Source organism: Felis catus, chromosome D3 (assembly GCF_018350175.1).
Source record: "Felis catus isolate Fca126 chromosome D3, F.catus_Fca126_mat1.0, whole genome shotgun sequence".
Taxonomy (NCBI): domain Eukaryota; kingdom Metazoa; phylum Chordata; class Mammalia; order Carnivora; family Felidae; genus Felis; species Felis catus.
The window spans coordinates 1,593,053-1,620,998 of NC_058379.1; the positions used below are offsets into that span (position 1 = coordinate 1,593,053).

Consider the following 27,946-nt stretch of genomic DNA (forward strand, 5'->3'; position numbering starts at 1 on the left):
AGTCTCAGAGCCCTCACAGGCTGTATTTGGTTAGCAATTAGTAAGAGGGCAATTTGGGGCCATTTACATGAATTTAAGCTTAAAAATGAGTCATTATTTTAAGATATTTATTAAAAATTTTTTTTAATGCTTATTTTTGAGACAGAGACAGAGCATGAATGGGGTGAGGGCCAGAGAGAGAGGGAGACACAGAATCTGAAACAGGCTCCAGGCTCCGAGCTGTCAGCACAGCCCGACGTGGGGCTCAAAATCACAGACCGCGAGATCACGACCTGAGCCAAAGTCGGATGCTTAACCGACTGAGCCACCCAGGCGCCCCTAAAATAGTTTGTTTTGGGTGCCTGGCTGGCGTAGTTGGTGGAGCATGGCATTCTCGATCTCGGGGTGGTGAGTTCAAGCCCCAAGTTGGCGTGGGGCCTACTTAAAGCCCGTCTCAGAGCAGTCTGTGCAACAGCAGGTCACTTGTGCAAATAAGCATTTATGAATCCATGTGTAATAACCAACTCCGCAAACTTAGCTTAGAACAACTATCATTAAAAAAAGGAAACAGTTTATGGGGCGCCTGGGTGGCGCAGTCGGTTAAGCGTCCGATTTCAGCCAGGTCACCATCTTGCGGTCCGTGAGTTCAAGCCCCGCGTCAGGCTCTGGGCTGATGGCTCAGAGCCTGGAGCCTGTTTCCGATTCTGTGTCTCCCTCTCTCTCTGCCCCTCCCCCGTTCATGCTCTGTCTCTCTCTGTCCCCCCCCAAAAAAATAATAAAATAAATAAAAAATAAAAAAATAAAAAAAAAGAAACAGTTTAATTTTTTTAGGGTAGCATTAGGTCCACAGCAAAATTGAGAGGCAGGTACAGATTCCCATGTCTCCCTGCCCCGTGCACACCCCCCCCACCCCCCCTGCCGTTATCAACCTCCTCTGCCAGCTGAGCCATTCATTACTTCTCAACCTACGACGACAGCTCATCACGGAGGCCACGGTTTGCCCTAGGGTTTGCTCCTGGTGGTGGACGTTCGGTGGGCTTGCTGTTGGACAAGGGTATAATAGAATGTATCCACCACGACGGGGCCGCACACAGTATTCTCACGCCCGTAAGAATCCCCTGTTCATCCTCACCGAGCCCTGGCAACACTGATCCTTTGCTGTCTCCTTGGTTTTGCCTTGTCCGGATGCCATACGGTTGGAATCATGCGGCCCGTGGCCTTTCCAGGGCGGCTGCTCTCACTTAGTGATACGCATCCAAGGTTCTTCCGCGTCTCTTCGGGGCTTGACGGCTCACTTCCTTTTCTTTCCCAGCCTTACGGAGTTATAGTCGGCATTGTGTGAGTTTAAGGTGAATGTGTGTTGATGCGGAACTTTGATGGAGGTGTCAGCTTTTGCATTACATTCACATAATTAGCATTATTTGTGGTGAAAACAGTCAAGATTTACTCTCTTCCAGCTTGCAAGTTTACTCTGTAGTATTAACTATAATTGCCATGCTGTACCTCAGATCCCCAGAATTTACCTTCTAACTGGAAGTCTGGCCCTTTGACCAACTTCTCCCTACTTCCCCCAGCCCCCGAGCCTCTGATAACCACCATTCTTTCTCTGAGTTCACTCTGCCTCTGAGTTATTTTTTGTTTGTAAGATTCCACATATGAGTGAGATCATACAGTATTTGTTTTTCTCTGACCTTTTTTTTTTTTTTAGCTTAATGCCCTCAGGGCCCATCCATGTTGTTGAAAATGGCAGCATTTTCTTCTTTTCTTGAGGCTGAACTCCATTGTCCACACATCTTTGTCCACTCACCCGCCCGTGGACACTTAGGCTGTTAACGTGTCTTGACTGTTGCGAATAATGCTTCAGTGAACGTGGGAGTGGAGACACTTCTCTGAGACCGTGTTTCATTCCCTCTGGAAATACACCCAGAAGTGGACCGTTGGACCATAGGGTAGTTCAGTTGTTAACATTCCGAGGAGGCCCCATGCTGTTTTCCATGGCAACCCTAGTGATTTCATTTCCCACCAGCAGTGCACCAAGGCTCCCTTCTCTCCGCATCCTCACCGACATTTGTTATCTCCACTGGTTTTGACGATGACCATCCTAACAGGTGTGAGGTGATGTCTCGTTGTGGGTTTGACTTGCATTTCCCTGATGCTGAGTGATGCTGAGCATCTTTTCACGTACCTGCTGGCCATCTGGATGTTTTCTTGGAGAAAACATTTATTCACTTCTTTTGCCCAGTTTTAAATTGACTGTTTTGGGTTTGAGTTGTAGGAGTTCTTTATATATATTAACACCCCCTTATCAGATATCTGATTCATGAATGTTTTTTTTTCATTCTGTAGGTTGTCTTTGATTTTGTGGATTTTCATTTGCTGCACACAGCTTTTCAATTTGTTGTAATCCCGCTTATTAATTTTCACTTTTGTTGCTTGTGATTTTAGTTTCCTAGACAAAGCATCATTACCAAGACCAATGTCAGGGTGCTTCTTCACTGTGTTCCCTTCTGTCGTAGACTCTGGGTCTGGAGTTCTCTCTTGTCCAGCAAGAGAGTGGACGCAGGATTGAAATGTGAGAGAGGCTAATGTCCGGGAGGAGACAAGAGACTTGAGTAAAGGTTCTTGCTCCATTTTTATTAGGTTCAGAAGGCTTACAAGCGTAATGGACGTGCACAGAGAGACAATAAAACCATGAATGGTAACTCATAGATATGAGGGAAAGAGGGTTTTGAAGGTATGCGGTCTTAGGGGTTTGGGTCAATACAAAACAAAGTCTGGTGCTGGGCAGATGGTTGTTTGCAGCAGGCATGAGGCACCACATCTGTTTATCTTAGCTAGCTTGGGGGATGAGAGGGAGATGCTACCTCAGGGTCAACAAGGCGCCTTTCTGTCACTAATTAGCTCCTCTCTGGGCAACTTCATACCGTAGAGGTCTAAAGTCCTATTTACCTGTTTACCTATTTTGGTCCTTCCTTCCTGTGAAAGCGGCTTTCTGCTGTTGTACTAAGTTGGGAAGCATTTCCGCCCTGCATACCTAATCTTGTTTACCTCATCTTGGAGGTTTTCATCCTGAGATTTCTTATTCCTATACCTTTGTCCTATACTGGCAGCCTTTGCCCTGTTTACCTCATCTTGGACGCATACATCCTGTGGCTTTCTACTTCTTTATGCCTTATTGACCCATTGGTGCAAGCTCAGGGGATCCCTAAGCCTGTTCCCCACACCCTTCCGGAAGGTTTCCGTGGTTTCAGGTATTCTGCATCACTAATCAGCTTCACATTATTTGGTGGATGGTGTAAGCTAGGGGTCCAGTTTTGTTCTTGTTCACGAGGCTAGACAGCTTTCCCAACACGGTTGATTGAAGAGACCAGCCTTTTCCCATTGAGTAACCTTGGTTCTTCTGTCAAATATGAGTTGACTGTATATGCAAGGGTGTGTTTCGGTGCTCTGTTCCATTCCATTATTGGTCGGTGTGTTGAATTTTAGATCAGTGCCATGTTTTAATCACTACAGCTTTGTATTTTAACTTGAAATCAGGAAGTGTGATGCCTTCAGGTCTGTTCTTTTCTCAGGATTGTCTTGACTCTTAAGGGTCTTTTGTGCTTCCATATGTTTACGGATTTTTTTTTCTATTTATGTGAAAAATGACATTCAAATTTTGATAGGGATGGCCTTATAGATGGCTTTGTGTGGTATGGCCATTTTAACAACAGTAATTTTTCTGATCCACGAACACAGAACATCTTTCCATTTGTGTCTTTTTCAGTTTCCTCCTGGGTCTTACAGTTTTCATTGTGCAGAACTTTCACCTCCTTGGCTAAATTTATTCCTAAATATTTTCTTGGTTTTGGTGCCATTGTGAATGGGATACTTCTCTTTATTTGCTTTTTGGATATTTCATTGGTAGTGTCTAGAAACACAGCTGATTTCTGTGGGTTGATTTTGTATCTGGAAACTTAATTCACTGGTTCTAATTTTTTTTGTTGGAGTCCTTCAGATCTTTTGTGTTTCAGAGCATATCGTCTATAAAGACAATTTTACTTCTTTTTCAATTTGGATGCCTTTTATTTCTTTTTCTTGCCAGACTGCTCTGGTTGAGAGTTCCAGTGCTGTGTTGAACAGGAGTGTGAGAGTGGGCATCCTGTCCTGACGGTAGAGGAAAAGCTTTAACCTTCACTATTGAGTATGATGTTCACCGTCGGCTTGTCGTAGGTCACCTGTATTATGTTGAGGTATGTTCTGTACCCAGTTTGTTGAGGGATTTTATCATGAAAGGATATTGTATTGTGCCAAATGTGTTTTCTGCATCTGTTGATATGATTGTATGGTTTTTATCTTCATTCTTTTAACGTGCAGCTTCAGGTTTATTGGTTTGTGTATGTTGAACCCATCCTGGCATCCCAGGGATGAATCATAGTATATCATAATGTCTGATCCTTTTAGTTGTGCTGATGGATTCAGTTTGCTAATATTTTGTTGAGACTTTTTGCATCTGTGTTTATTAGGAATATTGGTCTGTAGTTTTCTTTCCTTATATTATCCTTACTTGCCTTTAGCCAGGTAATGCTGGCCTTGTAAAATGAGTTTGGGAGTGTTTTCTCCTCTTGAAGTTTTTGCAAGAATTTGAGAAAGACTGGTGTTGATTTCTCTTCAAATGTTTGGTAGAATTCACCAGGAAAGTCATCTGGTCCCGGGCTTTTCTGTGTTGATAGGTTTTTGGTCACTGATTAAATCTCTTCTTATTGGTCTGTTCCTGTTTTTTAATTCATTTTGATTCAATCTTGGTAGGTTGTGTGTATCTAGGAATTTGTCCATACTTCTAGGTTATCTAGTTTGGTGGTTTCCAATTATTCGTAGCAGTCTCTTAGGATCCTTTTTATTATTGAGGTATCTATCGTAATGTCTCTCCATTTCTGATTTTGAGTCTTAGCATCACTAAATATTTGTCAATTTTGTTTATCTTCGTTAATTTTCATTGTTGGGGGGGACAAAAACAAGGGCTGTCTTAGGCCGCCATGGTGACATACCTTCAAACTCATTTCTTTTTATCACCGAACAATATTCCATTTTCTGTATGTTCCACAGTTTACCTGTTCACTTGCTGAAGAACATCTTTGTTGCTTCTAAGGCGAGGCAGTTATGACTAAAGATGCTATAATTGTGTGCAGGTTTTGTGTGGACATAAATTTTCAACTCCAGTGGGTAGATACCAGGGAGCTTGCTGGACTTAGGCCAAGACTGTGCTTAGTTTTTTAAGAAACCACCAAACTGTCTTCCAGAGTGGTTGCACCATTTTGCATCCCTGCCAGCCATGAGCAAGAGTTCTGGCTTCGCCATGTCCTCTCCAGAAATTGGTGTTGTCTGTGATCTGTGCTTTCTGGACTTGGGCTGTTCTGCAGGTGCCTAGTGATATGTGTTTATTTGCTTTTCTCTGACGGATGATGCGGGGCATTTTTTTAAATGCTTATTTGCCATCAGTCTGTCTCCTTTGGTGAGGTGTCTCTTCTAGTCAGTGACCCATTTTTTCATTGGGTTGTTTGTGACCGTTGAGTTTCAAGAAGTCTTTGTATATGTATCTTGGTGACAAAATCCCGTGTCCGGGGTGGTTTTCCTTCCCCATGTGACAGTGTTCTTCATGGAACAAAAGTTTGAAAACTTAATTCCAGCTTATCAGTTATTTCCTTCACTGCTGAAAAGTCCTCGCCTTGCCCAAGGTCACCTGCGTTTTCTCCTGAGTTTCTTCTAGAAACTTTATAGAGTTTTGCACTTCAGGCCTATGATCCTTTTTGAGTCAGTCTTCATGAGACGTGTGAGGTCTGCATCAGGCTCGTTCATTTTCCTAGGAGGACGTCCGGGTGTTCCAGCACATTTGTTGCCAGAACTGCCCTTGCTCCAATGCTTGCTTTCCTTCCTGTGTCAGAGGCGGACTGGCGGTGTTCATGTGGGTCGACTGCTGGGTCCTCTTCTGTCCTATTGATGTGTGTGTGTTCTCCCCAACGCCACACTGTGTGAGTACTGGAGTATTTCAGTACATCTCCAAGTTAGGTAGGCAGTCCTCCCCTCCTCCCCTCCTCTTCATCCTCACCCCTCCTCCTCCTCCTCCCCCTCCCTGCTGTGACTCCAGGCCACCTTTAACGCACACCATTGTTGCTGGCTTTCCCCCTCTGCCTCTTGCCCATGAGAAGCCATCCACTGGCGCAGGTAAGACACCACCAACCAGTGGACCAACAAGAGGAGGGAGGGAGGAGGAGGAAGGAGGAAGGAGGCGGGAGGAAAGAAGGAGGAGGATGGAGGAGGGAGGAGGGAGAGAATGGCGGGAGCGGCCTCTGAAAGGAAGAAGTGACACACATAACTCCCTCCCACACTTACTGGGCCACAGCAGGGTCGCTGGGGCGCACCTGAGTCCGGCAGGGTTGGGACCCGTAACCCTGTCCCAAGGAGGAGATGCCGATAAAAACAGTGGGACCCGTCCCGGTCCCTTTCCTAAAAGAGAGCGTCCCCGATCGTCTCCAGGATGACCCGTCTGTCTTCCTTCTACTGAAGTTTACGTCACAAACCCCAAGTGCACGACGCAGCAGATTTTCACAGTGAGCACCGGGTGGGACCTGCGCTCGGGTCAGAAACGAGGCCGCCCGCGGACAGGACCCCGCGGCCTTTCCTCTGGCATCGGCAGGTGCGGAGGCCCCGCAGAAACACCTGCCCCGTGTGTCTGGCAACAGTAGCCGGAAGCAGTGGGCTGGAAACGTCCCAGGGCCTTCAAACGAGTGGGGCGGCGCTTCTGCAGGAGAAGGGGCCGGGTCTGGGCCGGGTGGGCTCCAGCGACAGGTGTGCCGGGACTCTTCCCACCGGCCCTCGTTGCTGGTGACTCGGGCTGTGTCTACATCACTTCACGTCCACCCTTATTCCTGAGGAGTCCGTTCCAGAAAAACCGGTTAGAACCCAAGGAGGGGGTGCTCAGCGTCCCCGCATGGGCACTTCCACGGGCGCTGGGAGCAGCCAGCCGCGAGCCCCTCTGTCAGACTGAGCAGATGCTGCACATTCGCCTGCTCTCCCCCGTGGATTGTGGGTGGTTTCTGTGACACGTGCTCCTGCCCGGCTTGGGGTCCTTCGCCTCCGTCCCCACAGCCCCTCGCCGAGGCTCCTGCGGTGGGGGGGGGGGGGGGAAGCAGCCTTGTGTGAAGGCCCGTGTGGTGCTGGAAGCAGAAGAGCGGCTTCAGGGCCATCTGCACGCGGTCTCAGGGGGAACAGAGCGCCATGTCCCCGGATTCCTAATGCCGCGTGGCCTTGTGTCTCTGCAGCGGGGCGGCCCCAGGCCTCTTTGGGCCGCAGGACAAGCCCGGGGTCCGACGGCGGTGGGGAACTCGGACACCGCGTGATCGGAGCCTGGAAAGAAAACCCCAGCCAGATGCGGCCCGCCGAGCAGGTGAGTTGAGCCGAGTGAGCGCGTCTACTTAGTTCCTCTGAACAGATGGGACTCCGCGGCCTCGAGGAGCAGAAACTGGCAGCCGGGACTGTGGGCGGGCAGGGGGCCACCGGGGGGGCCGCGGGGGGACAGCTGTGTGGGTGGGGGAGGTGGCCTGGGAAGGGAGACCCGAGGTCCCGTGTTCACAGCAGCGCGGTCGCACGTGTAGGAAACCCTGAAGTCTCCGACGGGAAACCACCGTCAGCGCTGACACACTCAGGAAGGCGGCAGGACACAAATCAACAGGCAGACGTCACTTGCGTTTCGGATTAAGGAAACGATTCCTTTTAAAATGGCGTCAAAAAGAGTAAGACATTTAGAAACAAGTTAGGCCAACGAGACAGGAGACTTGTTCACGGGAACTACACCGTGTTACTGAACGACCACGGAAGGCGTTAATACGCGGACAGATGTCCCGCGTTCACGGCCGGGTGACGGGACGCCGCTAGGACGACAGTGTTCCCGAAATGCTGGTTCCTCCGCAGGTTCACTGCCATCACCCCCGAAGCCCTGGACACTTTTTTTGTAGATACAGAAAAATACATTCCCAATTTCATGCGGCGTTTCAAGGGACCCGGAGTACCCAAAATAATTTTGACAAGGAGAAAGTTGGAGGACTCACGCTTCTTGATTTCAAAATTCACTGCAAAATTACAGCAATAGAAACAGTGTTGTTCTGGCATAAAACACAAGTAGAGACGAGCGGATTGGAGGAGAAAACCCAGAAAGAAGGCCGCATACACTTGGTCAACTGATTTCCAGCAAGAGTGCCAAAAACGGGGGAAAAGACAGGTTTTTCTTTAACAAATGGTGTTGGGCAAACCGGACATCCACACGTGCGCGGGAGAAAGAGGCTGGACCCTTACGTGACACCATATGCCCAAATCAGCAGAAATGGGGTCAAATACCCAAGCGTAAGAGCTAAGACCGTAAGACTCTTAGAAGAACACACGGGAGAGAAGATTCAGGACGGACGTCGCATTTGTGGTGATTTATTGGCTCTAACACCCAAAGCACAGGCAACTAGAAAAGCAGATAAATTGGACTTTTACAAAAGGAAGCACTTTGGGGCATCAGAGGGCCCCATCAGGGGAGTTAAAGACAGCCCACAGAATGGGAGAAATGTCTCCCTCACCTGATGAGGGGCTGACACCCAGGATCTGTAAAAACTGCTCAGCGACAAAGGAACCATCCCATTAAAAAATGGGCCAAGTCTGTCTCCAGAGACGACGCACAGATGGCCGGTCAGCGCCCGACTGGAACTCCCCTCGCTCCTCACCAGGGGACACAGGACAATCGCGAGGTCCCGCAACCATCAGAAGCGCAGCACAGCGAGCGTCGGCCAGGACGTGACGCCCAGGTTGTGACGCCGATGGCCGAGCGTGTTGCGGTGGGCGTGGGAGACAAGCATCCCCCACGGAAACACAGGGGAGTCTCGGAAAGACCCATGTGGCCCAGCGATCCCACTCCTAGGGGTTTACGAGGTACTCGTGGTTCGTGAGCACGGCGGCCGCGAGGGACAAGTGACCCCCGTGTGGCCTCCCCAGCATCGGCCCGCCCGGGGGAGACCACGGCCACCTGCGCCTGCTCGTGCGGTCAGCTCTGCGGCGGGGTCCCTTCCCCGACCCCGTCTCTCCCTGGGGGGCCGGCCTCCCGCCCCTGGCGAGCGGCCCAGCCCCAGGTCTTGAGATCTGGCGCTTTGCAAAACTACGTTTCTCTGCAGACCAGAGGCGTTCCGCTCAAGCAGCAGACTCTCGTAATGGCTCATCTTGGGATCTGAGCAGATAATCCTTCACGGGAGCCTGTGGAGGGGAAGTTAAGGCAAAAAGTTACTGCATTTCTGGGCTCCTCTTGCCAAAGGCACGAGGCCCTGCTTCTTATTGGTTTCCCGCGGGCAGGTTTATTATTGCGCTTCCTCTTTACTGCTGGTCTCAGTGGAACCAGGGCAGTTTGAGGGGAGAGTCAGATTCCCCACCTCCGTGCCGTGTCGTCCTTCCACATCGCGCAGCAATGCGGAGCCTCGGGTGGCAGAGGGCCGTCGGGACACAGGACAGGGCAGCCAGGCGGGGCGGTGGGGACCAGAGCTTGCGCCCCCCCTACCCCCACCCCCACCCTGAGGGGACCCTGGTGGTTGCCCGGTGGACGGAGTCCAGCGTTGACGAGCCCGCGACCGTTCAAGAGCGTCCAGGTGTGGCACCCTCAGGTGAGAGCTCGGGTGTGTCCAGGTGGCTCTCGTGCAGCACACCCTCTGTCGCCCCGGATCCACTGTCCCCCGTGTTCACCCCACTCCCTCCCCGCGCCTTGACCTGCGGGCCGTGTGGCCGGGGCTCCCACATCCTGCCTTGTGGTCAGGCCCCACCCGCGGGAGCTCCCAGAGCTGCGGGTGGGGAGAGAGGTGTGTCTACACTGGCCTGCTACGTCTACCAGATACGCCTTGTGTCCCCATGCTGACCAGGGAAGTGTCACTTATTCCCCAGGTTTGTCTGCCCTGTCCTAGGATGTCTCTCACGTTTCCAAGGTGTGTGTTAGAACCTGGAACGTCCCTCAGAACTCTGGTGTTTCTACTGTGAACCGTGATAGCTCCCTCTCTCCCGACTGTGTCTCACCTGACCCGGTGTATCTGCTCATAGTTCAGGTACGTCTATACTGACCTGACAGAGGATGTTTCAGTGACCCATGTTTACCATTACCTGGCTCCCCTCACCTGGCAGGTGTTCAGCTCTCCCCAGCTGTGGCTACCTTCACCTTGTATGTTTTCTCCAAGCCCGTGTGTGTCTCCACGACCAGGGACGCCTCCCTCGTGCCCCGGGTGTGTCCGTACTAAGCGGGAGCATCTCCGGTGTGACTGTCGTGTCTAGTGTTGCCCGAGACGTGCACCTCATTCCCCAGGTTGGTCTTAGTGGAAGGTTCCTCGTTTCCCAGGGCTGGCTGCCTCATCTTGGGTATCTGCCTGGTTGCACAGGTGAGTCTACATGACCTGCGGCGTCTCCCGATATCCCTGGCCACGTCTGCCCTGACTTGGTAGGTCGTATCTACTAGGTGTGTGTGTCCTGACGGGATGTCTGCCTGTCACAGGTGTTGATCTCCTGACCTGGGATGTCTCCCTAGTCCTGAAGTGTGTCTACACCATGCTGGGATACCTCCCTTTATCTGCACTTGGGTCTACACTGACCAGCAGTGCTTTAATAGCTTAAGTGCCCACCATAACCTGGTATGTCTGCCTGATATCCCACTGTGTCCACACTGACCTGGAAGGTCTCTGTAACAGGCATGTCAGAGCAGCTCTGGGACATGGGTTCTCCAGGTGTTTACTCTGACCTGCGACGTTTTCTGTTGCCCCCTCGTGCATAGACCCTGACCATGACTCCTGAATTCATCAAATGCCAGTGTACTCATTTGATCTTTTTAGTTGGTTAAATTCAGTATTTTTATAAGCCAATGTGCACCTTTCATGATGGGTTTCAATTTTTTGCGCGTTGTTTATACAAGCAAAACCTGTATTAGACTCTTTACTCTCTGAATAAGACTGGTACTGCTAAGGGAGGGAATGAGCTAACTACTGCACAAACACTTACTGTAACTGTAGATATTCTGCGATAGAGAAAGTCACTTCTATGGAGTTCCAGTGAGATACAGCTGGAGAATAGTGAAAACCTAACTTGTAAAGGTAGACACCCCAGGGGAACAGAGTCCACCTCCCTGCTAGGACCAGCAACACTGGAGTGTGGAGGGAGTCCTCGCTCAGGCCAGACACCATCCTGGGTCACGGAGACGTCACAAGCCTGGAGAATTGGAGTGACAACCCAGGTCGGGAAAGATGCCCTTCCAGGCACGTGCGCACACACCTGACTTACTAGGGAGGCCTCAGTGCTTACGGCCTGAACCTGTCTCCCTGATCAGGGTAGACAGAACTGGGGGGTTAGGGACACTTCCCGGGTCCATGCAGAAATAGTTGAGGAATCAAGGTGACGTCCTCGATCATGGTAGCTCCCCCTGGGGAACGAGAGCATCACGTTAGAATTGGGAGACACCCCACGTCAGAGTTGAACTACCCGAGGAAGCACTCACTACACGTCCCATTAGACTTTGTGTCGTGTAAAGAGGCGCCCTGGTAGCCAGAGTGACAAGGGAGACGTCAGGGTGGACGTCCCGCCAGATCAGCGTGGACATGCCTGGGGAACTGGGGAACGTCCAGGTCTGGTTAGACAGGGGACTAGACATCACAGGTCAGTGTAGATACACCTGGAAAATGAGGAACACACCCCAGGTCAGGATAGGCATACCCTGAGGATTTAGAAAGTCGTCCTTGTTCGGTGTAGACTCGTCTGCATAATCAGATATCCCAGCTATAAACAGCCACACCTCAGCAGTTAGCTGAGATTAAGGTGGGTGCACCTGGGGAACAGGGAGGTAAACCATGTCAGCGTAACACGTGGGGTATTAGGTAGACACAGCAGGTCAAGTGCGGACACCAGGGGGGATGAGGGGAACATCCTGGGCTAGTGTAGACGTAACTGGAGTATCAGAAAGGCATTCAGAGCATCATGGCAGTGTAAGACATCCCTGCTTTGTGTCTCCCTTTTTGAATAACTCGTCAGGCATCCATCTGTGAACACAAGTGCCTCTGGGATCCAGCCCCATATGCCAAAGGATCTGGGAAGAGCGTCACCCAACCGTGTACCTGGAAACAGGTAGACAGACCTCTGAGGGGCTGCAAACCAGCGGGAGCCCTCTTGCCGCTAGCGGGGAAGCCTCGAGCGTTCTGACTCGGACAGAAACGCACAGACAAGGAAGGCCGGGGTGGGGGTGGGGTCCAAGCTGCCCCAGGGGCGGCTCCAGCACATCCCCGGAGTCTCGATGCACTGGAAATAGAGGAACTTGGCCGGTGCCACCCCTCCCCAAAGGTGACGCCACGTGGGGCTCAACGAGCAACAGCAGCCTCTCCCACGGTGGGAGGGAGCACCGGGAGTGCCGGCTTCCCCAGCTGTGTGGGGGCTGCAGGAGAACCCCATTTCTCTCCAGCAGCACCCAGAGTACTGAGGGACGTCCATGACTCCGGGGGAGAGAGGATCAGCAGACAGACAGATGAGAATATTAGCACTGAAGTCCAAATGTGAGCTTCTGGAAGAACCCTACCTGAGGATCTACCACACCTAGAGTACTGAGCCCACACCTGCCCAGTCTGCCCCCGTGGGCAGAGGACGCACCACACAAGTGTCTGTGGGGCCACCTTCCGGGAAATGAGGTGAGTTCTCCAGACCAGAGAAGGCCTACAAGCTCAAGAATTCTGCTACAGGACAGGGCAGGAAGCAAGGACAGGGATGTCCACACAAGGACAGAAAAAGCCCAGACCCGACAGGCTCGACTAACAGCATCTCCCACCTGAAAGGGATCACAAAGACTGAGGCGATGTCCGCCACTCCTACACCAGAGCAGCACCGCAAAAGTACAACGAACGTGAGTGAAGAATCAAGGAACGCATCGTCACCATAAGGCAACAGTAACCCTCCAACAACCCAACACAAAGGCTGAAGTTTGTGACCCAGCTGATAAGGGGCCCAAAGAAAACACACAAGAGACAATTTAACAAAAATCAGAAAAGCTGTATGTGCATGAACAAAATGAGAAATTTAACAATGAGAAATCACAAAAAGCTGGGAGTAAAGAATTCAGTGAATGGGATGAAAAATGTAATAGAGGGCACTCACAGCAGAGTGTGTAAAATGAAAGACGGAATCAGTGAGCTACAGGATAGGAACTTGAAATAACCCAATCGGGATCACAAAGAATTAAAAAGCATTACAAAAGCCTAGAAGATCCATGCGACTCCATCAAAAGTACAAGTATCAGAAAAATTGCATTCTGGAAAGAGAAAAGGAGCAGGGAGTTTAAGAAATAATGGCTGAAACGTCCCAGACCTGGGGAGACACTTGGGCAGCCAAGTTCAGGAAGCCGATAGACCACCCTCCTATCCCGGTGCCAACAGGCCTTCCCCAAAACACACTCACCATGACAAAACTGTCAAAAATCCAAGACAGAGAATCTGAAAAGCATGCAGAGAATATTGTAATCTACAAAGGAACCCTCACTGGGTAGTCAGTGCATTTCTCAGCAGAAAGCCTATAGGCCAGGAGAGAGTGGATGATAATTCAAAGTGCTGTAGGAAAAAAACTGCCTGCCAAGAATATCTGGTAAAGTTATCCTTCAGAAATGAAGAAATAGACACTTTTCCAACAAAAGCTGAGTTCATCGCACTAGACCCTCCTTACAAGAAATGCTGAGAAGAGTTATTCCAGCTGAGGTGAAGGGACATTAATCAGTGACACGACACACGAGTCAGATTGCGACGGTAGATTAGCCACTTTGCTGGAACATAAAGGTCCAGGCGAAAGAATATAAAAATTACAGCTACTATGATTAATACACAATACAAAAGAGAAAAACTGTGACATCAACAATATACAAGTGGTAAAGAGTGAGGATTCTGTGTGTGGAGTCACTGTCAACTTCAAATGGGCTGTTTTATCTGAGATAGATCATGTCAGCCTCCTGGTAACCACAGAGCAAAATTCTGAAGTAGAGGCACAAAAGAGCCAAGGGAAAAGAGAGCAGACCACCACAGAAAATCGAGATACAAAACTGGGCAGAAACAGCACAGGGAAAATTGAAGTGCGAAACAACCAGGAAACAGGTAATAAGGGCTTCCTATAGCCACTCTGTTACCAGTAATCACACTAAATACAAATGGACTGAATTCTCCAATCGACACACAGTGGTTGAATGGATTTCTGAAAAGAGCCAACTGCATGCTGGCTGTAAGAGACTTGCTTCAGGTTTAAGGACACACATAGGCTCAAAGTCAAGGGACAGAAGATGGTATTTCATGAGGGTGTAATCCAAAAGAAAGCAAGGGTATTTACATCAGAGAAAATAGATTTTGAGCCAAAAACAGTAACAAAAGAGGTCATTACATAATGATAAAGGGAGTTTATCAAGAATATGACAGTCAAACATACACACGTTAAAGCACCTAAATATATTAAGCAAATGCTAACAGATCTGAAAGGGAAAAAAAGACAACACAATAATAGACTCTAATAGCCCTCTTTCGGCCATGGATATAGATCATCCAGACAGAAAATCAACAAGGAGACATTGGACTTGAACCATACATTAGACCAAATGGACCTAATAGACATTTATAGAACATTCTACCTACAGCAGCAGAATGCACATTGTTCCCTAATACACACATTCTCCAGGACAGATCATATGACAGGCTGCAAAATGAATCCTAGCAAATTTAAGAAGACAAATTATAATCATCTCTTCTCACTGAAATGGTACAAAACTGGAAATCAACACAAAGAGTAAAGCTGGGAAATCTACAAATGTGTAAACTAAACATCACATTCCTGAACAATGAATGGGTCAAAGAAGAAATCAATAGGAAATTAAAATACCTGCAAACAAATGACAACAGAAACATAATGCACCAAAACCCACGGGATTCTCCAAAACAAGCTCTGAGAGGGAGGTTTATAGTAACTAGTGCAAACGTTAAAATAAAAGCACCTTAAATAAACAATGTAACTTTATGCTTCAAGGAACTAGAAAGGTAAGAACTAAACCCAAAGTCTGCATAGGGAAGGAAGTAGATTCTCCAAGATCAGAGCTGAAACAAATGAAATAGAGACCAGAAAAGCAACAGACAAGATCAATGACACTAGGAGCTGGGTTTCTGGAAAGATAAACTTGACAAACCTTTAGCTAGACTAAGAAAAGAAGACTCAAAATCAGAAATGAAAGAGAAGGTATTGCAACTGATACGACAGAAATGCAGTAGTCTCATAAGAGACTACTACCAAGCCTGGATCAGGAAGAAATAGAAAATTTGAATAGGCCAATAATGAGTCAGGAGATTGAATCAACAACCAAAAACCTCTCAACACAGAAAACCCCGGGACCAGGTGGCTTCACTGCTGAAATCTACCAAACGTTTACAGAAGAATTAATGCTGTTCCTCCCCCAACACAGTCCCAAAAACTGAAGAGGAGGGGACACTTCCAAACTTATTTTACAAGGCAAGCATTACCCCGACAGTAGGTTGACAAAATATTAGTAAACTAAGTTCAACACCTAAGACCAGTTATATAATACCACAAGCAACAGACTTATCCGTGAGATGCGGGGGTGGTTCAACATACACTAAGTGATACATGTGAGAGTAAAAGAAAAAAATTCCTATCATCTCAGTTAATGCAGAATAAGCATTCAACAGACTATACCTTTGATGATAAAACCTGTTAACAAGTCATGTGCAGAAGGAACACACTTCAACATAATTAAGCTGGTTAACAACGAGCCCACAGCGAACCTCATACCCAGAAGAAACACTTTGAGTCTTTCACCATCAAGCTCGGGAACAAGAAAAGAGTTCACTATTCCTAGTCAACCCACAGCAATGGAAATTCCAGCCAGAGAAATCAAGCAACAAAGAAAGAAAATGCATCCAAATCAGAAAGGAAAAAGTAAAATTGTCATTCTTTGTACGTGATACGATGTTATACATAGAAAACCTAAAGACTCCACTAAAAAAGCTATTAGAACTAATCAATGAATTGAGTAAAATTTCAGGATACAAAATCAGCACACAGAAATCAGTGTGTCTGTATACACTAACAGTGGAACATCTGAAAAAGAAAATTATCGCATTCACAAGAGCAACTTTTTAACAATAAAAATAGGAATAAATTTAACCAAGCAGGTGAAAAATGTGCACAACGAAAACTACAAGAGCTTGATGAAAGAAATTGAAGAAGAAACAAAAGGAAAGATGCCCCATGTTCACGGAAGCAAAGAATTAACATTGTTAAAATAGCCATACTACCCAAAGCCATATGCAGATTTAACATAACCCCTGTCAGAATTCCAATGGCATTTTTCACAGAAACAGAAAAAAATCCTAAAATTTATATGGAACTCTCCCCAAAGAATGACCCAAATAGAACAATCTTTTTTTTTTTAAGTTTATTTTTGAGAGAGAAACAGAGTGAGTGGAGGAGGGACAGAGAGAGGGAGAGAATCCCAAGCAGGCTCCACACTGTCAGCACAGAGCCCGGTGAGGGGGTTGAACTCACAAACCGTGAGATCATGACCTAAGCCAAAAACAATAGTCCAATGCTTAACCAACTGAGCCACCCAGGCACCCCCAAATATAACACTCCTGATAAAAAAAAAAAAAAGGAAATCCAGAGACATCACACTGCCTGGTTTCAAACTATACTACAAAACCATGCAATTAAAACAATATGGTACTGGCATAAAAACAAAGACCAATGAAACAGGACAGAGAACCCTGAAATAAACCCACACATTTACGATCCACTACTCTTTGACAAGGGGGCCAAAAATACCTAATAGGGAGAGGAGGGTCTCTTCGGCAAATGGTGTTGGGAAAACTAGACAGCTGTTTGCTGAGAAATGAAATTGGACCCCTATCCTACACCACTCAACTCTCCAAAATTAACTCTAAATACATTAAGAACTTAAACATAAAGGCTGATGCCACAGAACTCCCAGAAGAAAACGCCGGAAGAAGCTCCCTGAGGTTGGTTTTGGAAATGGTTTTGGGGATACGACAGCAAAAGCACAACAGAAACAAAAAGCCAGCGGGATGGTGTCAAACTAACCAGCCTCTGCACTGCAGAGGAACAGTAAAAAAAAAAAAAAAAAAAAAAAAAAAAAAAAAAAAAACAAAAAGGCAGTCTGTGGAATGAGAAAAATATTTGCAAACCATTGAGGAAAGGGTTAAAACTGAAAATATATAAAGAACATACTACTCAGTAATAACCCCAAACAATCTTTGAAAAAACAGAGGAACTAACATTTTTCCAAAGAAGACATTCAAATGGTCAGCAGGTACATACGTGAAAAGATATTCCACAACCCTAATAATCAGGGAAATGCAGATCAAGATCATAATGAGCTACCACCTGGCACCTGCTGGAACAGCTGTCACCAAGACGACAAGGGAGAAGTGTTGGTGAGGACGTGCAGACACAGGAACCATGTGCGCCGTGGTGGGAGTGGTCAGCCCCTATGGAAAATATGGAGGCTACTTAAAAAACGCAGAACTATATGACCCACGAGACCCATTTCTGGGTATACACCTGAAGGAAACGAAGATACGATATCGAAAAGATAATCTGCGCCCCATTATAGTAATTATTATTCACAACAGCCAAGATATGGAAACACCTGAAATGTTCACCGATGAGTGAGTGGATAAGAAGGATGGTGTGGGGGGCGCCTGGGTGGCTCAGTCGATGAAGCATCTGACTGCAGCTCAGGTCATGATCCCAGTTGGTGAGTTCGAGCCCTGCATCGGGCTCTGTGCTGACAGTGCAGAGCCTGGACCTGCTTTGCATTCTGTGTGTCCTCCTCTCACTGCCCCTCCCCTGCTCATGCTGTGTCTCTCTCTCAAAAATTAATAAACATTAAAAAAAAAAAACAGCTTTAAAGGTGTGGTGTGGACACACCATGGAATACTGGGACACGAGAAAGCAGGAAACCCTGACATTTGTACCACAGGATGGACCTTGAGAACATTACAGTAAGTGAAATGAATCAGAGAAAGACAAATACTGTATACCCTCATATGTAAAACAAGAAGTCAGACTTGCAAAACCAGGGCCAACTGTGGCTGCAGTGGCTGGGGGGTGGGAGAACTGGGGAGACGTCAGGGTGGAAACTTGTAACCAGGAGATAAAGCAGCTCGGGAATCGAATGTACAGCTAGTGTTTATAGCCAACAGGACTGTGTTACAAACGTCAGAGCTGCTGAGACACTAGATCTCAACTGTTCTCATTGCAAAAAAGAAATAATCTGTGGTGGGATAAATGTATTAACTAATGCTACAGTGGTAATCATATTGCACCACAAAAACGTATCAAATCAATGTGCTAAAACTTAATGTTATATTAAGTCAATTATATCCCAATAAAAATTTTTAAAAACCCAAAACATCTAGTGTTGAGGTATACATACCTGGAAACCTGTGGAGTAGCTCAGTGTTAAAACACCTAGGGAATTAAGAAACTATCCCAGGTCAGTGTAGACACCCCTGGTAAATTAGGAAAAGATACCATTTTTGGTAGATATACCTGAGGAATTAGTGAAATGGTCCAAGTCAGTCTAGATGCATCTCAGGAATTAGGAAGACACTGAGGTTCAAGACAGCCAACACCTGTGCAGTTAGGAGACACTTCCAGTGTAGGGACAAGAGAGAAAACAGACTCCATAGCAGTACAGATAAGCCCCTGTTTTAATGACATATCCCAGGTCAGTGGACACACACCTTAGGAATTAGTGACATGGGCCAGGTCAGAGCAGACATACTTGGGGAAGGAGGGTGACATCCCAAGTCCTAGTAGAAACATCTGGGAATTAGGAATTTGTTCGTGTTAGCGTGGACACAAGTGGGCTACTAGGGGGTATCAGAGAAAACATGCCTAGGAATTTTCAGGAGTATTTAAGTTTAGGGCAGACATACTTGGTGAATGAAGAAAACATTCCAGGTCAGGGTAGAAATATCTAGGGTATTAGAGATCCCAGCAGCAGCGCAGACGTAGCTGGTGAATTAAGAGGATATCCAAGGTTATTGAAGACACATCTGGAAAATGAGCAATACGTCCCAGGTCAGTGTAGACACAGCTGAGGAATTAGCGGCACATTCCAGATCAGAGTAGGCACAACACAAGGAGGGAGACATCCAAGTCAAAAACATGCCTGGTTATTAGGGAGACCTATTAGGTCAGTATGGAAACAGCTGGGAAATTAGAATTTCTAGGTCAACAGAGACACACGTGGGTTATTAGATGTCCCAGCTCAAAGCATAGATAACCAGGTGTCTACACAATTAGGGAAACATCCCGCGTCTGTGTAGACAAACCGGGGGAATCGGGGACCCATCCCAAATCAAAGTACCCACACTTGGGTTATGTGGCAGAAACACTAGGTTAAGTTAGAGACACCTCAGGAATTCTGTAGACATCCCAGGACGACGTATATATACCTGGGGTTTGGAAGACCATCAAGTTAAAGTAAACACACGTGGAGAGCTAGACAGATTTTTTTTCTAATTCAGCGTAAACACACTGTTATTAAGGTGGCTTTCCAGGTCAACGTAGATACACACAAGGAATGAGGGGTATGAAACAGTTTATAGTAGCCACTCCTAAGTAGATACATCCCAGGTCAGTGTGGATACATCTGGAATAGGAAGATATCTATGTTCATGGTAGACACACCTAGGCAGTTATAGGGCAATGCCAGGTAAGGTGAGACACATCTGGGGAGACACAGATAAATCCCAGAAGGAGGGAGACTTCACAGATCAGTGTATACACACGCCTGGAATTCGGGAGAGATCCGAGATTGCGGTATATAGAACTGAGACTTACAAAGACATCACAGGTTAAAAAGACACAACTTGGGAAATACACATCCCGATACAATTTAGACCCACCTGGGCACTATGAACAACATGCCTGGTAAGTCTAAACACACCTGATGAAGCAGGGGGACCCCCCCCCAGGTCACTGTATACACATCTAGCTTCTCCAAGAAGATTCCCAGGTCTTAGGTAGGTTTCTTAGGTTGATTCCTGGGGACTCGGGGGAAGTTCCCAGGTCGGTGGAGACACACAGTGGCAATAACGAGACATCCTAGACTACATTCTCCACCCTGGGGAAACTAGGAAGACATCCTGGTCAGGGTAAGACACACCCAGGGAATTCAAGTGACATCCAGTGAGTAAAGGCACTCCTGGGGTCATTACTGGGATTTCAAAGTCACTAGAGAAACTCTTGCAAAATCAGGGAGACCACTCAAGTCAATGCAGCCTGGGAATTTAGGGACACAGCACATATCAGAGTATAGACACTTGGGGATTAAGGGAGATGCCCCAACACAGTGTAGACACATCACTGTGTGCACCTCGAACACAGTGTAGACACATTTAGAGAGACGTCCCAAGTCAGTGTAGACACACTTGGACAATTGTGTGGGAAAATATCAAAGGTGAGTATAATTAGGGAGACGTCCAAGTTCATGCTGGACACACTTTAGAGACTATGGAGAATCGCAGGCTAGTGATGGCGCACCTGGGGAAGCTGGGAGACATTCACAGCAGTGTAGACTAGTCTAGGAAACGTGCTTCCATGTCTGCCAGGTCAGGGTAGAGACACCTGTGGTATGAGGGAGACATTCTATGTAGTAGACGACACAACTGGAGAGTTAGAAAGTCATCCAAGTTCAGGGTAGACACCTCTAGGGAATTAGGACACCCTAGGTCAAAGCCAAAAAGGCTGCACAACGGGGTAACATCAGAGGTCATTGTACGTACACTCGTGAATTCAGGCGTAACCAGTGTAAGAGTAAACACAACAGATTAGTCATCACAGGTCAGAGTGGATACACCTGGGGAATAAGAACTACCAGTGTAGACACATGTGGTGAATTGGGGAGCTCCCAGGCCAGTTCAGACACACCTGGGAATAAGGGAGACATCCAAGGTCACATTAGACACACCTTGGGTATCACAGGACATCACAGGCCAGAGGAGATATGCCTGATTACGGAGACAGGTCGGGTCACTGTGGATATACTCCAGGAATTAGACATCCCAGTCAGAGCAGAAGTGCCAGGGAATATGAGGGACGTCCTAGGACTGTCCTGGGACAGGGAAGGTCCCTGCTCTCCCCCGCTGCATCACGCGGCGGTCCCTCCCAGCTCCGGAACTCAGAACTGTGCAGCACAGGCCCCTCCAGGGAGCGGTGCCTGGTTGCAGGGAACCGCCACCACCCCAGCAGGCGTCCTGCACACACACCCCTGTGCCTCTGCCCCCTGGAGGAGGGCGCGCTTGAGGCCGGCTGTGAGAGACTGGGAGCCGGCGCAGGGCTCCCCCTGGCCCCGCACACTGAGCCCACATGCTGACTTCACAGCATGCACTGCCCTCCAGCCCACCCCTGCCAGACAGATGCCAAGGCTGACACATCTGATTGCTTTAAATGGAGACAAAGGAGTAACTTTCAGGCTTTTAGAGCTCGCCTGCTTTGCATAGGCAGTGAAACTACAGCCAGCCTCTGTGGCAGACCACACACACCCTGGGGCAGGAAAGAGCCCAGACCCCTCTGGCCCCTGCGGTCCTGCGACCCAGGCTCCTCCGTGAAGGTCTTCACAGACACCAGAGCCCCTCTGCGGCCCCGCCTGGGCTCCCCCCTCTGCTGGCTGGAGGGGACGCCCCTGCAGGCACCTGTCCACAACACCTACCTGGTCTTTTCCTTGATCAGCCTCAAGTGCCCACACAGGGAAAGCCTCCACCCCACAAGCACCTGGTCAGGGTGGGCGGTGCCCGACTTCCCATGGCGGGGGGTGTTAATTACACTCAGAAACTCCGCTGCCTGCTGAGCACACAGGATGTGGGATCCTGGGCCTGAGCCTCCTTTGGGCTTTGACCCTGGGTTTGAATGAGCTCACCTTGCACCAGGCCACGCTCAGAGCACTTCCTTGTCTCATTTTGGGGAGGTGTTTATCCTCACCCCCATTTGCGGGCGGGAACCCGCAGGTGCAGACAGGCTCAATCAAAGATGCCTCAACCTCACCTCCAGGGGGTGGCGGCCCCGGGGTCAAGCCCAGGCAGCCTGGCCAGAGCCCAGGGCCCCGACCTGTGCCTCCGCGGCCTCGCTGGTGACCTGGGGCTGCCTGCCCGGCTAGGGGACCAGGCTCCCCCTGCACGGGGACCACCCGCCCAGCTCCCTGGGCAGCCCCAAGCCCCCACCGGAGCCACCCGGAGCCTCAGACCCATGTCCTGGAGGCCAAGGGAGGCTCAGTCAGCACCCCCAGGGTGGCCTCTCCCGGGGAACCAATCAGGCCTTGCTGAGGATGCTGCGGGACAGGAGACCACCCTCAGGAGGGAGGCACGAGGTTACTGCCCGGTCCTCATCCCTGAGTGGCTGATAATTACAGGACGAGACTGCAGGACACGGCCCACCGCTCTCCAGGGTGAACAGCCCAGCCGGATGGTAGGACAGGCGCTGCCCGGAGCTAAGTGTCGAGGGCCCGGGAGTACCGGCTGGGACTCACGAGGACCACTGCAGTTCTGAGCCAGCTGCTGGAGGACGGAGCTGGCCGCCCACCGAGCTCCCCCGGAGCCCCTGACCCCGCAACGCACCCGCTCAGGCCCCACCGGCCCTCCAGCGGGCCGGGCTCACACCTGATCTGGGGGACCTGCACCCGGCGAGCCGCACCCTGAGGCCCGGACGGGCCCCTAAGGCTCAGAGCCGAAACTTCTGCTTGGGCAGACCTGCTCCATGGAACCGTGATGGGTGGGGACATCTCTGCCACCGTGCCCTCGCCTCAGTCCTGCCTCCCTCTCCTCCTCAGGGGCAGGGGAGGCGCTGCTCCTTCCTGTAAAGACCCCAGACCCACGCGGCTGGTGGGCCTACCCCGGGGGCTCCGGGTACCAGGACCTGTCCTCAGATTCGGGGCCTCCGGAGCCTGACAGATGCACTCTGCCCCCTCCCTCAGCCTCTCCGAGAAGAGCAGAACCTTGACTTTCATTTGAGAAGTTAATATTCGTTAAAAATCTAATAATAAGGATTTACGGTTGCATTTCAGGAGAAATTAAGGGAATAATCCATAAGTCTTTAAATGCATTGTCCTTAAGCAGAAATATGTCCAGCTTGATTTTCACGCTTTCTGCTGAATTATTTAACTTTACTGAACTGTTAGGAAATATTAACAATCCTAGCAACCTTTTTTATTAACTAGCAACCTTTTTTATTAATACTAAATTTTTATGCAAAATATAAGAATTTAACATTCTGAATGTTTAGTAAACTCTAAGCAAATCGCATTTTTTAGCAGCTTCTGAATGACTCAGCAAAGCTCTGACATAAATCACCAAATCTGACAGAGAGCAGAACGACAAATGTTTCCTCCCCAGCTGAAGGGTCCCAGGGAAGTGCAGGTGTCCCGGCCCCGGGAGGTCGGGGGGTTTCTGCGGGTTGTGTGCTTGGAGCACCCGGGAGCTCTAGTAAAGTATCGGACGAGCTGTTTGTGGCCGAATCCTGGGTTTCTAATGGGGTCAGAGCAGACACCCGAGGTGTTCTGTGCAAACACAGGTACAGCCCCCCCATCCCCCCACTGCCGGCCCCCTCAGCTGGGCGGAGGCTGTCAGGGCAGCCCTGGGCAGGAGGCAGGTGGGGAGAGACGCTCCCACCCCCTGGGAGAGTCAGCTCCCGGGGCACGAAGCCCAGGTGACCCTGAGGGCTGCGGGCACCGCCTGCCCGGGGCTCAGTCAGGTACCCAGGGGTGTTTGAACCTCACCTGATGACCCTGCCCAGGCCCCCCCTCCCACCCCTGCGGGGACTCGAACAAGCAGGACAAGCCCTGGCGGGGTCAACAGAGCCCACGGGCCGTCCCGACCACCGTGCCCCGCTGGCGACACCACGAGCACCTGGCTCTGGGATCACTTCCCGTGGGAATCTGGGGGTCCCTCCTTGCCGTGGCCCCAGGTGCAGGGACTGTCCCAGAGGTAACAGGTTCCGCTCCAGGCAGGGCCTGCAGGCCGGACTGGGGGCCCTTCCTGGGGCTGCACTGTGTCCTGCCATCTCTGCATCTGTCCACCTGCCTAGCACGGGGAGCAGTCAGCGTCCTGAGCACCCCGCCTGCCTCCCCCCACCCCCGCCCTGCGTGGCATCCCCTGCCATGCCTGAGACCACACCCTGCCCTGGCCACCTGCCCCTCCCAGACACCAGGACCCTGGCCTAACAGGGGCGATGCCAAGGGGGGCTGCCACGGGGACAGAGCTCCCTGGCTTCCTCCTTCCCCTTCCCCCACCTGTGACAGAGGGACAGGGGGGCTGGGGGGGACCAGGTCCTGAATCAGAAATGAGCCTCCCTATCAGTTCACCGAACACAACTGCTCAGGGAGGGGGTGACTCAGTCAGCACATCCTGAGCTGTCCCACAGGAAGACCCCTCCCGAGGGACCCCGCCGTGGGCTGGGGGCCAGACTTCTCCCAGTCCTGCCTCCTGCCAGTGCCTTCCAGGCCGGGTCATCCCCGACCAGGGCTCCTCTCCACAGATGGGACATTCCAGCCACCCCCCCCCCGGGGCTCCTGTCTCAGAGCCCGGGGCCAGGAGAGCCCCAATCACCCATGTGTGCTCGAATCCTCCCGGCGACGGGGGGCTCACCACCCGTCGAGCAGCCTCCCACGGGACGGTGGGAAACCCCTCCCTGCTGGCCCAGCCCTGCAGACAGCACCGCTCCATCCTGCACCCCCCCTTCCTGCTCTCCTGAGTCGGGTCTTCTCCGGCGGGGCCCCTGCCCCCAGTCACCCCTGCTCCCAGCCGCCCCCACAGCCCCTCAGGTCCCAGAGCAGGCAGGTGCCCAGGACCCCTGCTCCCCACAGACCCTTCCTCCTGCAGCCTCGGGGGCAGAGCAAACCCCCCAGCGCCCACACAGGCACCAGCCGGGGCTCCATCTGACGGCTCAGAGGGAACCGTTGGGGCTCGGGGGGTCCTGCCGCACGTCCCGCTTGCTTTCTGCCCGGGCGCGGCTTCTAACCTGCACCCACGTTCATCACGCAAGGCCGACGTCCTCGCCCTGGAGCCGGGCTCTGCTGCCCCCGAACGCGGCCCCACGGCCTGAGGTCTAGGACGCAGGTCCCCTTGTGATCCAGTCGCGGGCTGGGCCCTGAGGCAGGACGCCGGCTCCACAGTCTGGAAACCCGGAGCCTCCCCCTACAGAGGAGCTCCTTACTCCTTCCTGACACACACCCTCCTCCTCCTGCTCACGCCTGCAGTTAAGGCCACGGAGCACAGCAAACACACCTGCCCTTCATCCCTGGGCTGAGCTGCAGGTGACACCCAGCAGGGCACTGGGCCGCCCCTGGCAGGGCTCCCTCCCTCCCACCCACGCTCAGGCATTGGCTGCAAAGCCACTCACCTGGGGACTCAGGCAGGTGTGGGCGATGCACGGAACCCGCCCTGACTTCCCCAGGGGGCACAGAGGCCAGGGAACCGTGGGGACCCAGGCGTCCCGACTGCTGGTGCCAACCCCCGTCTAGAGACGCGCAGCCCCGTTCCCAGAGACCGGCCTGAGGGTGAGCGCAGGGGACGCGTGGGCCTCCCTCCCAGAAGACCCCGTGCGTGGCCAGGCCTGGTCCCCGTCAAGTCCATGAGCTCAGACCGCCGAAGGCAGCTCTCTGGGCCCTCACCTGTAGGGGCTTCTCAAGGGGCCTCACCTGGGAGCCCACATCTGGGGGAACCTTACCTGGGGTCCGTATCTAGGGGGGTCCACACGGAGGGATCCTCACCCGGGGGTCCATAACTAGGGGGGGCGGTCCACACTGAGGGGGCCTCACCTGGGGGGTCCTCAAGGGGCCTGTCAGAGGCCCCGACTGGGGAAGGGGCCCGAACCCTCGGGGCTGCGGCCTGAGATGCAGGGACAGGCCTCTCGCTTCGACCGCTGACCCCACCTCACCTCCCTTCCGTCGGGCTCGGTGCCTGGGTCGCGGGCCGCGGGCACCACCGCTCCCTCCTGGGACAGGGGGCCGGTCCTCGGGGTGGAAGAAGGGAGTCCTTCTCTCCCAGCCACAGGGCCTCTGCTCTGGCTCTCAGGGGCCCTGCTGGGGGGAGGGCAGGAGGCGGCACCTCCCCGGGGGGCGGGGCGGGGCGGGGGCGGGGCTTGCTCCAGGCTGAGGCGCAGGGCAGGAAAACACCTGCTGCTCCTGCCCCTGAGCTGGCCCAGCTGCCAGGAGGCACGTTAGGCAGAGGAGAGAACCATCTGCCTCCCTGGCACACGCGGGCCTCCCCGCGGCGGCGGCTGGCAGATGACACCGGCGGGGACCACATCGCCCCGGGCACGTCGGGGCCCCTCCTCTGGGGCCTGGCGATGGCCCTCGGGCTCCGTCGGAGGACGTGTGCTCAGGCGGAGGAAGGGTGCGGGCACCGCCTCCCCCGGGTCCGCCGCCCCGTCCCCCGGTCCGTCTGACACGGACCCATCGGCCGAACCGGGTCTGGACCTGCCGCCCGGAGACCCGCTCTGAGGGGGGGACGTGGGGGGTGGCGGGGAACACCTGCCCCGGGCGGTGCTGGCGCGGAGGGGACTCTGCGGACCGGCCGCTAAGGAGGAGTTCGGCCCGGGAGGGGAAGGGGGCTCCGCGTGGGGACCTCCCGGCCGCTCGGGCTGGATGGGCATCCTGCGGGGACGCGGCTCGGGTGCGGCTCTCGGACGTCGTGGTCATCAGAGCCGCGGGGCGCACGTCACGTCCGGGATCCCCACGGGTGTCCCCATCTGTGATATCAGCACGTCTGGCACGTCAGGTCTCAGATCCCCACGTGTGACGTCATCTGTCACAGGCGCAGGGCGCATGTCTCCTCCTGTATCAGCCCGTCGATGTCATCTGCCAGAGCCGCACGTCCCAAGTCCTGTTCTAGAGCCGCAGGTCTGACGTCATCCTCTGTATCTACGCGGCCTACGTCACTTCCCGTATCTCACGGTCCCACGTCGTCTGTCGGAGCCGCGCGGCGCACGTCACGTCCCGGATCCCCACGTGTGACGTCATCGGTCAGCGGCGCAGGGCGCACTCACGTCCTGGAGCCGCACGTCTGACGCGTCCGTTGTACCCACACGTCGCCCGGCACGTCCTGTATCAGCCGTCGGACGTCACCTCTCAGGGCCGCTCCTCACGTCCTGCCCGGATGCTGCTCGCGGGTCCGGGCCTGGGGCCGCTCTGATCCTGGGTTGTGACCCGATCGTGTCCGCGGGCGACTCTTGACAGTGCCGACGGCCTCTCAGACAGCGCACCTGCCCTGCTCACCACGCCCTCCTCTGTGTCCCGACCCCACGACGCGTCCACCCCAGCACCTGCGCACACACCTGGCGTCAGGTGGGGCACCTTCCGGTCAGTGCCAGCTGAACCTTCTCCTTGGTCTCCTGCTGCTGACCTAACGAGTTACTACAGTCAGTGGCTCGGACGACACGAATTTCTTCTGTCCCAGTTGTGCAGGTGACAGGTCTGATGTGGGCTCCCTGGGCTACAGTCAGGGGACCATCCGGCTGCGCTTCTTTCTGGGGCTGTGGAGCAGGAGCTAGACCCTCACAAACACAGTGGTCAACTGACCTTGGACGCCGGAGCGAAGACCGCCCCACGGTGAATGGACAGCCCCCCAGACAGATGGGGCTGGGGCCACTGGCGGCCACGAGGGTCTCCATGGACAAGAACGAGTCTCGATGCAAACCTCCGACAGTATACAAAACTTAATTTTAAAAGGACCCTATGTTTAAATGTAAATACGTACCATTACGTATTTAGAAGAAAACACAGGGGAATCTTTTCAATCTGGGATTTGTTGAAGATTTCTTCGGCCCGACACCAGAAGTACAACCGACAAAAGATAAAACTGATCCATCGATCTGCTCGGGGGGGGGGGCG

General features: G+C 51.8%; 2 long non-coding RNA genes across 19 annotated transcripts; one reads left to right on the forward strand and one right to left on the reverse strand.

Annotated features, from left to right (window-relative positions):
• Positions 1–741: 741 nt before the first annotated feature.
• Positions 742–15,870, forward strand: LOC109493114. Of its 13 annotated transcripts, none has more exons than XR_006588292.1 (5): positions 742–6,180; positions 6,359–7,402; positions 7,611–11,248; positions 12,040–12,132; positions 12,464–15,870. It is a non-coding gene; the product is annotated as an uncharacterized LOC109493114 (long non-coding RNA). The 13 variants fall into 13 exon arrangements; XR_006588290.1 differs by having other exon boundaries at positions 12,467–15,870; XR_006588282.1 differs by having other exon boundaries at positions 7,611–12,132.
• On the reverse strand, positions 8,405–27,911 carry LOC109493112. 6 transcript variants are annotated; one of them, XR_006588297.1, is made up of 8 exons: positions 25,075–25,416; positions 20,608–20,691; positions 18,996–19,115; positions 18,801–18,882; positions 18,607–18,689; positions 17,437–17,540; positions 11,725–11,836; positions 8,405–11,434 (listed from the first exon to the last, which is right to left on the reverse strand). It is a non-coding gene; the product is annotated as an uncharacterized LOC109493112 (long non-coding RNA). The 6 variants fall into 6 exon arrangements; XR_006588296.1 differs by lacking the exon at positions 18,801–18,882; XR_006588298.1 differs by lacking the exons at positions 17,437–17,540; positions 18,607–18,689; positions 18,801–18,882 and having other exon boundaries at positions 8,405–9,243; positions 11,017–11,434.
• Positions 27,912–27,946: the final 35 nt, after the last annotated feature.